General features: G+C 34.1%; 1 long non-coding RNA gene across 1 annotated transcript; it reads left to right on the forward strand.

Annotated features, from left to right (window-relative positions):
- The first annotated feature begins 13,736 nt into the window (after nucleotides 1-13,736).
- On the forward strand, nucleotides 13,737-14,793 carry LOC139867148 (uncharacterized). Its single transcript, XR_011765763.1, has 3 exons — nucleotides 13,737-13,812; nucleotides 14,574-14,626; nucleotides 14,773-14,793. It is a non-coding gene; the product is annotated as an uncharacterized lncRNA (long non-coding RNA).
- Nucleotides 14,794-15,278: the final 485 nt, after the last annotated feature.

Below are 15,278 nucleotides of genomic sequence, written 5' to 3' on the forward strand. Positions count from 1 at the left end.
AAGATCATCCAATTGTCCTAAAGACAATAAGTTCTTCTTCAAACTCTCCACGTGTCATACACCTTGAATAGTACGAACTGTACCATCGTGCATCTTCAGAATGATATCTCCAATTCCAATGATCTTTAGTTCATGATCATTGCAACTGTATACAGATCCTCCTGAGATACGTTCATATTGTTTGAACCATTCTCTTCTAGGGGTCATGTGAAAAGTAGCTCCCGAGTCAAATAACCAGACATCAACAAATGTCTTTCTGCCTTCATTTGCTACCACTGCCTCACTAACCAAAGTAGTCCTATCATCTGAAGTGCTTGCAATATTTCCTTAAGGATTTGAGTTATTTAAACTACGACAATCCTTCTTTAGGTGACCTTTCTTGCCACAATTATAGCATGTATAGGTCTTCTTCTTTTTAGACTTCGGTTTACCATGATTGTGACTCCCACTTGGGCCACATTCTGTTGATCTTCCTCCTGACACCAATAAGGCCTCCACTTGTCGTGAACCGGCCTGTTTGTCCTCCTTGTTATTGCGCCGATTTTCTTCTTCTAGAATAGCAGCCGCGTCATAGACTAGATACTCCGAGAGAACATTATTGGTTAAGTTAATAATGAGTTGATCATACGATTCAGGTAGACTCTGAAGTAAAAGTTCAGCACGTTCTTTTAGCTCTATATTGCAACTTAATGAAGCGAGTTGAGAAAATAGAGTATTCAAAGAATTAATGTGCTCATTAACTGAAGTAGATTCATTCATGCGTAGCTCATAAAGTTTCCGCTTAAGGAATATCTTGTTGTGGAGTGATTTGGTCTCGTACAATTTTACGAGGTGATCCCAAATCTCTTTCGCTGTCTTCTTTTCTTCAATGCTAGACAAAACGTCATCTGCTAGTGCCAGATGAAGATTTGCGATAGCCTGGCCGTCCATCTCTTCCCATTTTTCATTAGTGACTTCGGCGGACCGTCCACTAATGGCCGCCAAACACTTATCCTTTCTCAGGATAGCTTTCATCTTTAGTTTCCATAACGAGAAGTTACTCCCGTTGAACATTTCAATTTCAAATTTCGTAGACATTGCTATAATTACAATCTTCTTTTCGACAATACTATTTTTCTTGAAATAACACCCAAGGACTTTTACCGAGTGAAAATAATCTTACTTATTTTCTGATGTGGACGATCCACTCCCGTGGCAACCACAGAGCATACGATAAGTAGATTAATACACACTAGATATTAGACCTTAGCTCTGATACTAATTGTTGAGAAAAGCGACACCGAATTATAGCAAACCGCTAGTAATAATTGAAATAGCGATAATAAAGAGACACCGAGATTTAACGTGGAAAACCCCAATAGGGTAAAAATCACGGGCAAGAAAAGAAACGTTTCACTAATATGAATAATAGGAATTACACTTCTCTCTAATTACAAGGATAAGTACCAAGTTTTATATCTTTTGTAATTAGGAGCTTTATCACTTACTAATTCTCTATTAGACTACTAGAACACAAGAAGGAAGAATGTGTTGGGATGCATTGAAGAGCTTGAAACCTCCTCTATTTATAGCAATATAAAATGGCTAGCTTGTAAATAATCAGGAGCATAATGGTTGGTGAAGTTTGCCAATTCAAACTTGCCTTCATATATTGTAGGCATCAAATTAGAAAAGCACTTTTGACCAATTCATTCTCCCTTTCATATCCGCCAACCATTATCTATTATTTCAATAATTCACCAACTCCCACTTTACTTGACACATACATAAAATAATGTATAAGAATTCCGGAACAAAATGTGTATACTTACACAATTTCACAGTCTTAATTGTATATACGTACGCAGGGGCGGAGCATTGTGGAGACTGGGCGGGGCATCCTCCCCAGCTGGATTTTAAAAAAAAAAATTACACTAAAAAAATACTTTTATACTAAAAAATAAGGTTTTTTTAGTGTTTGCGTCAGCTTCAATGAAAAATTAAATAAATCTTTGCTCTCGCCCCATTTGTGGTCATGTTTAAGTTCCGCCACTGTACGTACGTAGGTGATGGTTGGTGATTAACGCTGTATAATTGAATAATTGAAGAATATTTGAGAAAGGTGTAGCTATGGGAACATAAGGTAATCTAATGTATGATCAACACTGAACACTTTGAAGAAAATATTTAAGGATATATTATATACATTGCAGTAAAATTAGAAGTTTATTCTGCCTATTGGGAGTACTTATATAAGGATGCATAACTTCTTTCGTTAACATTTTTATTTTTATATTTGCAATTGCAATACCTTTTATTCCAGGCGTTTTAATATAGTGATTGTGTCTCTTTGAAAGTTTTATGTTTGTAAATATGGTTGCAGGCACAGAAAAGGGTTAATTTTTGTGGAGTGTATATTAGAAATTGTACTTGACTATTTTTGTTTTGGGTTTGAATTGTTTGCTGCTGGTATTTTTGATGGAAAACCGTGTGTACTTTTCATATCAGATAACGCAGCGGATAGTTAAAAAAAAATAAATATAATCTATATTACAAAACATGCACACGATTGACGGTTCCACCAAGATCCAATTACACCACTAATAATTGTCAAAATATATAAATTCACAAAGTGAGTAAACGATATACCTTTCCTGAAGAAACGGATTGTAGGAGAGAAACTTACGATCAATAGTATGACCGTCTCTTTGGATAGTACACACTACACTTCAAACGACTGTCAATGGATGCTAGTCCAAACTCAAGTTACGAATTAATCAACTCTTGATTAATTGAGCTGGGTACTTTGGTTTCGTACAGCAAAAATAAAACAATGGTTTTGAGAGAGATGATTGATTTTTCTTTCCTTTTTTTTTGTTGTGTGTTTTCTTCTTTCCTTTTTTTTTGTTGTGTGTTTTCTTTTAGACAAGTCAAAAGATGTGTGTATATATCTAAGATCTGTACCAATGAGACACCATTGTTGTTTTATATATTCCCTTCTTTTCAACTACTCCAACACAACTAACTCCAAAATGTTTTTTTATGATACTTATATTTCAAAACAAATAATAAGATAGACCATAATTGTAAACCAACTCCTCTATATTAATTTTGCTGACCAAGTTGTTTAAACATATAACTTAATTATAATTAACTAATTAATTACAAATTAATTAATTAATCAATTCATAATTAAATATTTTAACTTATTTTGTTACTTGAGTAATATATATACATCATATATATATATATATTTAATTTGACGTCTAGGTGTATATGTGTGTGACCCCGAAGGCTCAAATAAATTTAGCCATATAGTTATATGTTGTACCTTGCACATTAATCCTACAGACTCCCACTTGTGCATGGTACAACCCCAGATAACTATACAAACAATGGATAGCGTCTAGCAACACGCCATTGTCCCTAAATTCACGTGAGGATAGTTTCTCAGAACTGCTTATAGTAAGTGTTAAATGTCATTCGTCCTTTTATTTCAGATACTTTAGTTAAACTTGAGATATGGATCATCGGTCATTCTCATTTGTTTAACACTTTTATTTCTCGATCCTAGAACTGAATTAGATCACCAAATTAATTAAGTAGCATCTTAATTACATCTGGGTGCGGCCACACAAATATCTTATTCATTCATCGAGGAGCTCAAAAGTATCTAACTCCAAACATTTTGGAGGAACAAATCCTATATTGCATACACGTGTCTCTCACGAGCTTTACATTATACCCGATAATGGCCTTTATTACAGCCTTATTCAGGACAGCATTTAACCATATCAAAGTACAATATTTCACACATCAAAACCGGCGTGCATCTCAAGTCTAAGGACATAAAAACATAATCACTAAAAGATTCACTACTGACAACCATCCATGCAGTGATATCTCGGTTGGGTCATTCCAATATTCATCATCAATGAATACATATGAATTTTGGTCTCTACAAGTTAACTATTTATCATCAATAAATATAAACCAAAACTTCATATTAATCTTAATTCATGTTATTCCCATAACATGATCGATTATGGAGATTTTGAATAATCAACAATTACTCATGGATTAAACATGCTAATATAGAACATAGTGATATAAATGAAAATGATCATACCATCAATATATCAATTCATTATGATAAAACTGTTTAATGTTCCAAAAATATCCAAATACTAAATTACAAATTAAAAAGATCAGCAGCATAACGAAGTCCAATACTACTAGCATGATCATCATGCTTGTTGTGTGTCATGGGCTTCGTGAACGGGTCAGCCACATTATCATCTGTATGAACCTTAAGAATACTAATATCATTCCTCTCAACGACTTCTTGAATGTAGTCAAACTTTCGAAGAATGTGTCTGCTACCTTTACGTACACGTGATTCTTTCGCAAGTATAATAGCACTTGAATTATCACAGTACATTTCCATAGGGGATTCAATGCTGGGAACTACTCCGAGTTCAGCAATAAACTTCCTAATCCAGACAGCTTCTTGAGCAGCTTCTGAAGCAGCAATGTATTCTGCTTCCGTTGTAGACTGTGCAACTGTGGTCTGCTTTGAGCTTCTCCAATCAACTGCCCCGCCATTCATGACAAAGACATACCCTGACTGGGATCGGGAATCATCTCGATCAGTTTGGAAGCTAGCATCTGTATAACATCTAATACTCAACTCTTCTTCCAAACCACCGTAAACCAAGAACATATCTTTAGTTCTCCGCAAATACTTAAGAATGCTCTTAACAGCAATCCAATGTTCTTCACCTGGATTCTGTTGATAACGACTCGTCAAACTCAAAGCTAACGAGACATCAGGTCTAGTACATAACATAGCATACATAATGGATCCTATAGCCGAAGCATAAGGAACACATTTCATTCGTCTTATCTCATCAGGTGTGATAGGACTTTGAGACTTGCTCAAGGTTATGCCCTTTTGCATGGGTAATGCTCCGCGCTTGGAGTTTTGCATGTTAAATCTTCGTAAGATTTTGTCAATGTATGTACTTTGACTCAAACCAATAAGCCTTTTGGATCTATTTCTATAGATCCTGATTCCTAAAATATACTTAGCTTCTCCAAGATCTTTCATGGCAAAACATTTTCCAAGCCAAGATTTGACATCTTGCAAAGTTGGAATGTCATTTCCAATAAGTAGTATGTCATCAACATACAAGATCAAGAAGACAACTTTGCTCCCACTAGCTCTAATGTAAACACAGGGCTCATCTTGGTTTTGAGAAAAACCAAACTCTTTGATTTTCTGATCAAACTTAAGATTCCAGCTCCTGGATGCTTGCTTTAATCCATAAATGGATTTTAGAAGCTTGCATACTTTATTAGGATGCTTTGGATTTACAAACCCTTCCGGCTGAACCATATATACGTCCTCACTTAGGTCGCCATTTAGGAAAGCGGTTTTCACATCCATTTGCCATATTTCATAATTATGAAAAGCTGCTATGGCAATAAGTATCCTAATTGACTTAATGCTCGCGACTGGTGAATAAGTTTCCTCATAATCAATTCCTTGAGTTTGAGTATAACCTTTTGCCACCAATCGAGCCTTAAAAGTGTTTACATTACCGTCCATGTCAGCCTTCTTCTTGTAGACCCATTTACACCCAACTGGTTTACAATTGGGTGGAAGATCAATCAAGTCCCATACTTGATTTTCTTTCATGGACTGCATCTCTGTATTCATAGCATCTCCCCATTTTTCAGATTCTAAACCTGATATGGCCTCACGGTAGCTAGAGGGTTCATCATAATCCCCTAGATGAGATTCATCTGAATTAATTAGAAGATTTAACTTCTCAGGTCGATGAGGAGTTCTATTAGATCTACGAATTATAGGTGCAACACGTTCTGGCTCATCAATAATGTGCTCAGCTTCAACGTGTGGATAACTAGTGCCTTCAAAAGGTATGTTACCTTGTGATTCTTGAATTTCTTCAAGATCTACTTTACTCCCACTGACTTCTTGTAAGAGAAGATCTCTTTCAAAGAATTCAGCAAACCGAGCAGTAAACACTTTGTTTTCAGCTTGGTAGTAAAAGTAGTAACCCATTGTTTCCTTTGGGTATCCCACAAAGTGACATTTGATACCTCTGGGTTCTAACTTGTTTGAAGTGTCACGTTTCACATACGCTTCACAACCCTAGACTTTCAAATAAGACAACTTAGGACTCTTTCCATGCCATAACTCATATGGTGTCTTATCTACCTTCTTGGTTGGAACCATATTGAGTATGCGTGCAGCAGACTCTAATGCATAACCCCAAAAAGACATCGGTAGAGTAGTTAGACTCATCATAGATCGAACCATATCAAGTAAAGTTCGATTCCTCCGCTCCGACACACCATTGTGCTGTGGTGTATAAGGTGGAGTGAATTGTGAGACAATCCCACAATTCTTCAGGTGGTCCAAAAACTCTTGACTCATATATTCCCCTCCCCGATCAGAACGAAGGGCTTTAATGGTCTTTCCAAGTTGATTCTCTACTTCATTTTGGAAGATTTTGAACGTTTCAAAAACTTCATGTTTATGTTTCAGCAAGTAAACATAACCATATCTACTATAATCATCAGTAAATGTAACGAAGTATGTTTCACCATTTCTAGACATAGTTCTAAAAGGGCCACATACATCAGTATGTATTAGTCCTAAAAGATCTTTAGCTCTTTCACCTAAACCGGAGAAAGGAGCCTTTGTCATCTTTCCACATAAACACGACTCGCATACATCAAATGACTCAGAGCCAGTTGATTCCAAAATCCCATCAGATTGGAGTTTTGAAATGCGTTGTTTGTTTATATGACCAAGACGACAATGCCATAGATAGGTATTATTCAAGTCTTTCTTGACTCGTTTGGCAGTACATATATATACAGAATTATTATTTGAAATTACACCATGCATATCAATTTCAAAAATACCATCACGTGGAATAGCATTAAAATAAAATACATTATTCTTAGAAACTGAAATACCAAAGTGCATAAATGTAAGTTCAAAACCAACATTTTTCAAAAGAGAAACTGAAATTACATTGCTCGTAATACTAGGAGCATAATGACATTGTTCCAACAAAACAATAAGACCACTAGGTAGAGTAAGCTCATAGGTTCCAATAGCTTCAACAGCAGCTCGAGCCCCATTGCCCACTCTTAAGTCTAGTGTGTCTTTCTTCAGTCTCTTACTTCTTCTCATTCCCTGCATATTGTTACAGATGTGAGTACCACAACCAGTATCAAAAATCCAGGAATCACTAGAAAAAGTATATAACTGTATATGAAATATACCTGACTTGCTGGTCTGACCAGCTTTGCCTTTTCTCAACTCAGATAGGTATGAAGGACAGTTCCTCCTCCAGTGGCCAACCTTTCCACAGTGGAAACAGTCGGCGTCTTTAGCTGGGTTTTCTTTCTTGGGGGGTGGTGGAATTTTCTTCTTAGCAATTGACTTGCCTTTTCCTTTTCCCCAAGTTTTCGGCTTATTCTTCTTCACCTTACCATCCCTAATCATTAGGATACCTGGATTGGAAACCTTAGATGGAATATTCTGTTCAGCAGTTTTAAGCATCGAATGCACCTCTGCCAGAGATTTCTCCCAACCTTGCATATTGTAATTCATCACAAATTGGTCATACGATTTTGGTAGTGAATTCAAAACCGTGTTCACAGCCAAGTTAGGCGGCAAGGTAGTTCCAAGTTTTTCCAATCGGTCAATGTAGCTTTTCATTTTCAAGACATGAGAGCTCACTGACTGACCTTCCTCCATTTTGCATGTTTGAAGAAGCTTATAAGTTTCATACAACTCTTGACTAGCTTGTTTCTGAAACATATTTTTCAGCTCAGTCATCATATCATATGCTGTACGATCTTCCATTTCCTTTTGGAGGTCAGGAGTCATACTAGCAAGCATGATTAAAGCTATCTTCTCTTGCTCATCGAACAACTTCCGATAAGCAGTTTGTTGAGCAGCAGTAGCTGTCTCAGGAGGAGCATCGGGTAAGGGTTCTTCAATTTTGTTCAACTTCCCTTCATATTTGAGAACGATTCTCAAGTTGCGCTGCCAGTCTAGGAAGTTTGAACCATTGAGTTTCTCCTTCTCCAACAAAGAACGGAGATTGTTTTGGTTTACGTTTTGATTGTTTGACATCTACATAAGAACAAGATTCAATTTAGTATTTTCGATATAAAACTTTAATAAATTAACTACCCAAGTTTTATATATTTTAAAAAACAATTAATTTACGAAAGCCTAAGATCCACATAGAGGTTCCATAACTACATCTGTTGATCAGCTAGTAGTTATAGAGTCTATTGGTAGGTAGCGGTTACCAATTGCATTACAAGTGCAACTCTTAGATCTTTATGGGACTCAGAAATATGTGTAGTTCAACAAACCACTATTATCTACTAGCATGTTTGTCCCATCCTTGCCTCGAACTCAGGTCTCACCGTGAATACGATTAAGTCGTCCAATTTGAAAACAGTGGAAATTCAGCCTAGTCTCACTCGTAACTGAAAATCCACCTCGTGGCTATAATTCGATTAGGTCTCACCGTAATCAAAAAATAACGAGGAGTGTTTGCAAGCTCATTGGATGGCATGACTTAAATTTGACGGGTATTTTGAAAAAGTTTGTGTTAACGAATAATGCATGCACACAAGATTCGCTACACTATTTGTTAAAAATCATTTTAACCAATTTTATGCGTCTAGTTTGTTATTTTATTTTATATATAAAAGTTACAAATACACATTGTGTATCGTTTTAAAACAATTTTAAAAGATGTCGCCCATATATATTATTTGAGTTTCAAAAAAAAAAAACATTTAACTTTAAACTCGTTAGAGTTTAACTTTTTAAAATCATCAATTTTAATCTTGAAATTCGTTACCGGTTTTATTTGATGTTTTCATCAAAAACATTTAGCATATATATTCTAATCAACAATTATATATAAATGCAAAAATAAAACACAACCATGCATCACACACACATAGCCTAGCCCAAAAATCCTATGCTTGATCCCATGAGCCGACATGGGATCAAGAGGTCAAACTAAGGGTAATATCGTAGCTCCCACTTAATTCAAGAATTATGTGAAAACTTAACAAAACGTCATCGTTGTCAATTTGACCTGTTCGTCATCTTCTAAGCCAAAAGCATGTTGTATTGTATCTTCAATCTTCATCTTGTTACATTTATTTAAATTTGAAATTACAACTAAACTAATACTTTTACAAATTGAAATAAACTTAAATACAATACTATGAAAAAGAAAAATAAATATAATACAATTTTGGCTTCAAAATGGCCTTATAATACAAATAATCAACATGACACAATATTGTTGTAATCAACAATCACAACAATCATACATAGGCCGGGACATTATGGGCTATGTGTGCAATCACAATTCTAATAACTACATTATTAAAAACTACATATGGCTTGTCCATGGTTACAATGCATGTGTACAACCATGGAATGAAATAAACAACAATTATTCAAGCCATAATAAATAAATTCAAAATTTATAACAGTGATATTTTTCAGATCTTATTTGTGCGTCATGAGATTTAATTTAAAACAAACATGTTGAAATTGTAAAAAAAAAATTTTTTTTTACTTTTTACCATCTCACAAAACTAGATCTGAGAAAATTACGTGACAATTAAAATGGTGTAAAAGCGGCTCGGATACCACTGATGGAAAACCGTGTGTACTTTTCATATCAGATAACGCAGCGGATAGTTAAAAAAAAATAAATATAATCTATATTACAAAACATGCACACGATTGACGGTTCCACCAAGATCCAATTACACCACTAATAATTGTCAAAATATATAAATTCACAAAGTGAGTAAACGATATACCTTTCCTGAAGAAACGGATTGTAGGAGAGAAACTTACGATCAATAGTATGACCGTCTCTTTGGATAGTACACACTACACTTCAAACGACTGTCAATGGATGCTAGTCCAAACTCAAGTTACGAATTAATCAACTCTTGATTAATTGAGCTGGGTACTTTGGTTTCGTACAGCAAAAATAAAACAATGGTTTTGAGAGAGATGATTGATTTTTCTTTCCTTTTTTTTTGTTGTGTGTTTTCTTCTTTCCTTTTTTTTTGTTGTGTGTTTTCTTTTAGACAAGTCAAAAGATGTGTGTATATATCTAAGATCTGTACCAATGAGACACCATTGTTGTTTTATATATTCCCTTCTTTTCAACTACTCCAACACAACTAACTCCAAAATGTTTTTTTATGATACTTATATTTCAAAACAAATAATAAGATAGACCATAATTGTAAACCAACTCCTCTATATTAATTTTGCTGACCAAGTTATTTAAACATATAACTTAATTATAATTAACTAATTAATTACAAATTAATTAATTAATCAATTCATAATTAAATATTTTAACTTATTTTGTTACTTGAGTAATATATATACATCATATATATATATATATTTAATTTGACGTCTAGGTGTATATGTGTGTGACCCCGAAGGCTCAAATAAATTTAGCCATATAGTTATATGTTGTACCTTGCACATTAATCCTACAATTTTAGGCAAAGAAAAGGCAGAGAGTTTATTTCATGGCTTGTGACAATTGTCAGAAGGTGCAATTTCAATTTTTGTTGATTGTATTTTGGAAATTAGAAATTCGAAATTGTACTTGACTATTTTTGTTTTGGGTTTTGAATTTTTTGCTGCTGGTATTTCAGGCAAAGAAAAGGCCCAGAGTTGATTACATGGACAAGGTGTACGAGTACGCTAATCCGCGCATGCGTGCAGTCGTAAGAGATTGGCCTGTTGAGGTACGAAACTGACCAACATGTTCCAAATAATTGGGTGATGTTTGGTTATATTATCGTTAATTTCCTTATCTCCATTACAGATAAGGGAATACTTGTCCAATTGCAAAATGTAACTTCTAAATATTATTAAAATCCCAATTTTACTCTCTTTTATTACTTTCAATCATTGATGATTTATTAAAACTAAATAAGTTTACTCAAACTTACCTTGAATATAAGGGCCAAAGAGACATTCATTCAACCTATTTTAAATCCTACAAAATTATTTGAAGGGCATTTAAAATGGGATGGAAGGGAGTAATACATTATTAACTAATGTAAAATGAATTTTTTTATTTTTTTTGACTAAGCACATCGAGTGTTGCAGCTATTACAAATGGAATTAGCGGTTCCGAATATCTCGAAGCTTGAATTGATGGCCCCAACCGTTGGTTGTTTTTTGAGTAGATTTGTTCGTGGTGTTCATGGTGTAAACGAGGTACTATAAGTTAATGCTAACTTCTTTTAGGTCGTGTCGTCAAACTGCTTTTAAGTAGAGATGGATCTAACGGTCATTTTCGATTGGACCCGTTATCTAACCCACCTCAACTTTATTATATTTGGTTTTTGTAATTTAGTTAGTTGAGAGATTGTTTACTATGTGAACAGGGTCCTTTAGAGTATTTGGCGAGCAACATTTGTGAGTTATCTCTTAAGGAGTATGGTATGTTGTGTTATGCACCTTCTGTTGTTGCTGCATCTGCTATTTTCATTGCTAGGTATTTGCTTTTCCCATCACAGAAACCTTGGGTATGTATTTATGAATATTTTTTTCATTTAATCTTGATTCAATTTTAAAAAGTTTGGATCGATTTTTAAATTCAACAACAAGATTCGACTTTAAGGCGTTTTACTCAGTACCAACCATCAGATTTGTCTGAGTGTGTAAAAGCTCTACTCGCACTTGTTACTCAATGTGCGAATTCTACCTTGCCAGCAAGCACAGATAAGTTATATCTGTTGATCGAGAGTGGTGAGAAGAATCTAAACCTGGATTATGATTCCATGGATCCACATTCGTATGAAATTTCACCTTTTGACGATTACCTGAGTCTTAGAGATATTGAGGTGCAGTTTTCATTTTTGTGTAATATTCCTATATTGGAATTAAATTTTGTACTTGACTAATTCTGTTTCGGGTGGTTTTAATTGTTTGCTGGTTTTTCAGGCAAAGAAAAGGATTAGAGTTAATTACATGGACAAGGTGCAGGACTACGCAAAACCGTACATGCGTGAATGCATAGTAGATTGGCTTTTTCTGGTAAAAGAAAAAAAGTTTACCTACGTGTTCCAAATGATTAAGTGTTTTTTTTATTTTTATTATTATTAATTATTAATTATTATATTATATTATATTATTGGTAATTTCCTCATCTCTATTTTTTATGCATTTTCTAATGTAAAATGGTGTGCTATAGGTTGGTGCGTCTTTAAAGATTTCTAAAGATACACTGTATTTGGCTATTTACTACATGTACCTTTACCTTTCCGGCACTGTATTAGGTAGAAACAAATTTCAGTTGCTTGTTGCAACATGCATGATGATAGCTTCGTAAGACATTTATTACATTTTCTCTTATGATAATGGATTATTTATATTTTCACATCCTGTCACTCAATCAAAAGATGATCGGTTGTAAACATATTTTCAGCAAATATGAGGACACATGGCCAGCCAAGGTGGAAGTCTTGTGCGACAAGACTAAAGGCAGATACTCGTTAGTAAATTAGGCTATTTATAAGTCTTTAGTGAAGGCTTTTTAAGTGAATTTCTGGACTGTTGTAGCTACTACAAATGGAAGTATCGGTTATGAATATCTTGGAGTTTGAATTGTGGGCCCCAACTGTTGGATGTTTTTTGGAAAGATTAGTTATCGTTGCTCAACATATAAACGAGAAGGTAATGATGACTTCACTTCTTTTAGGTTATTATATTTGGTTTTTGTAATTGAGTTAGTTTACTATGTCAACAACAGGCTACTTTTGAGAGTTTGGCAAGCTACATAAGTGAGTTATCTCTTATAGATTATGGCATGTTGTGATATGCTCCTTCCGTTGTTGCCGCATCTGCTGTTTTTTTAGCAAGATTTATGCTTTCTCCATCATAGAAACCTTGGGTATCTATTTCTGGATATATCTTTTTTTTAATCTTGCTTTTATTCTTGTGTTTTTGTTAAAGTTTGTTAGATTAATTGTAAATTCAACAGAATTCGACCTTTACGCGTTTTAGCCAGTACCAACCATCAGAGTTGTACGAGTGCGTAAAAGCTTTGCACACACTTGTTACTCAACCCCCAAATCCCAAATTGTCAGCAATCAGAAACATTTATAGTAAACCAGAGGTGAGGTGCTTACATTTTTACATGAAAAAAAGTTAACCGGTTATATGCTAATCGTAATTTGAGAATTGATGATTTGGTCGGTGTTTCATTTCATATGTGAAACAGCACTTTCGCGTAGCCAAGAAGTACTATTGTCCTCCATCGATACCAATGGAGTATGTTGAGAATAGTAGCAGCTCAACTAGTTGATAGATGGAAGCAGTCAACAAGTATCGATATGCAATTATGATGGTTGCTTCATTACATTTTATTATTACATATGTAAATAGTAAATAAAAAGAATCTTTACATGTAACATTCCAAAATTTCAAGTTATTCATTTTGTTAAAAATGACTAGTCTTGCAAAGTATGAAATGTGATGGTTAGTTATTGAGAAGGACCACCTAAACTATGTAATGGTGTGGAGGGACCTAATTGTTAACTAGTGAAAGTAAAAATATATTAAATAAGTATTGAAGCTTCTAGTTCATTGGGAGAAAGTTCAAGAAAAAATTGAGAAAGAAAGAAAGAAAAGAAAAAGAAAGAAAGTTAGGGTGATTTAAGTGATTAAATCTCTTGCAACTCAAATATAAACAACTAGAGGTATGGTAGTCATGGTGGAAGCAAGAAACTAGCTTTATTTTCATATTATTTTGTTAGTTCAAAGTTAAGGCTTGAGGTATGATTTGAAAACTTGAAGTTTTACATATGTTTATGTTTAATTGATGAATATTCTATGAATGATAGTAGGATTTATGTTTGTATGAGTTGGAAATCGAATTCAAGAGTTGAAGTGCTTGTGAAATGAGTTTTTGTTTATAAAATGGAGGTATTGTGTTAAATTATGATGGGTTTATAGTGTAATTATGTATGAATACGAGTTTTATGATGTTATGGCATATGTTTATCTATAAACTAGCTAATAGATGATGAATGATGGAAAAGATGATTTCTTAGATTATGAAATCGGTGAATATGGTTTTGTGCACATAAGGTGTTTGATAAAATGCTTCAATGAAAGTGAAATTTGTAATTTAACAAGAAATGTTATGGATAAGGAGTTTATGATGAGTAATGAAACAATATAGTAGTAGTAGTTGTTAACGGTAAAAATGGGATTAAGAAGGTTAAAGACTAGTAAGTTATGTTGTGCATGAAATGAGGTTAATTAATTGAGATTAATTTAGTTATGATTGTATAAGATTAGAAAATAAAGATGAACAAGAATGATGAAAAAAATAAAATAAATAAGGCACGAGAATATATATGAAATGTATGATGTTAAGTAATTAAGTTAACTTTGTAAAGATTAAAGGAAAAGTATGATTAATGCGAAATGACAAGATTAGCATTTTGTATATTAGGTGCTAATCAAGGAAAGGAATCAAACTTGGATGCAAATCGACAAGTGGCAAAGGTGAGTTATGGGGGTAATATGGGCGGGTCAAGGGTGATCATAGAGTTCCATGATCACAAGTTAGGCAGAAAGGGGTGTTTATAAATTATTCTATGTTTTTGAGTTCTAAATATGAAAGTGTACTCATGGTTTGTTATGAATATCAGATATGATGCTATGAGTGACTTGATGCTCCCGGATTGCATCCGTGCAAGAGGGTGTCGATCAAGTTCACTAGGTGAAAAGCTTAGACTTTATGTTTGTGTCAAAGTGTAAAGCTTAGACTTTATGTCTATGTCAAAGTGTAAAGCTTAGACTTTATGTCTATGTCAAAATGTATAGCTTAGACTTTGTGTCTATGTCAAAGTGAAAAGCTTAGACTTTATGTCTATGTTCATGTCACGTGATAAGCTTGGATTTATATCCATGTTATGTATAAGCTTGGACAATGTCTATGTTATGTGATAAGCTTGGATTTATATCCATGTTATGTATAAGCTTGGACGATGTCCATGTTATGTGATAAGCTTGGATTTACATCTATGTTAATGTGTTAAGCTTGGACTATGTCCATGTCATGTTATAAGCTAAGAGTTGTGCCTATGAAGTGAGATGATCAAGTCTGAATCAAGAATGCAACCTTCGGGTTGAAGAGCTATGTTTATGTTTCTGT

Source organism: Rutidosis leptorrhynchoides, chromosome 9, assembly GCF_046630445.1.
Source record: "Rutidosis leptorrhynchoides isolate AG116_Rl617_1_P2 chromosome 9, CSIRO_AGI_Rlap_v1, whole genome shotgun sequence".
Classification (NCBI taxonomy): domain Eukaryota; kingdom Viridiplantae; phylum Streptophyta; class Magnoliopsida; order Asterales; family Asteraceae; genus Rutidosis; species Rutidosis leptorrhynchoides.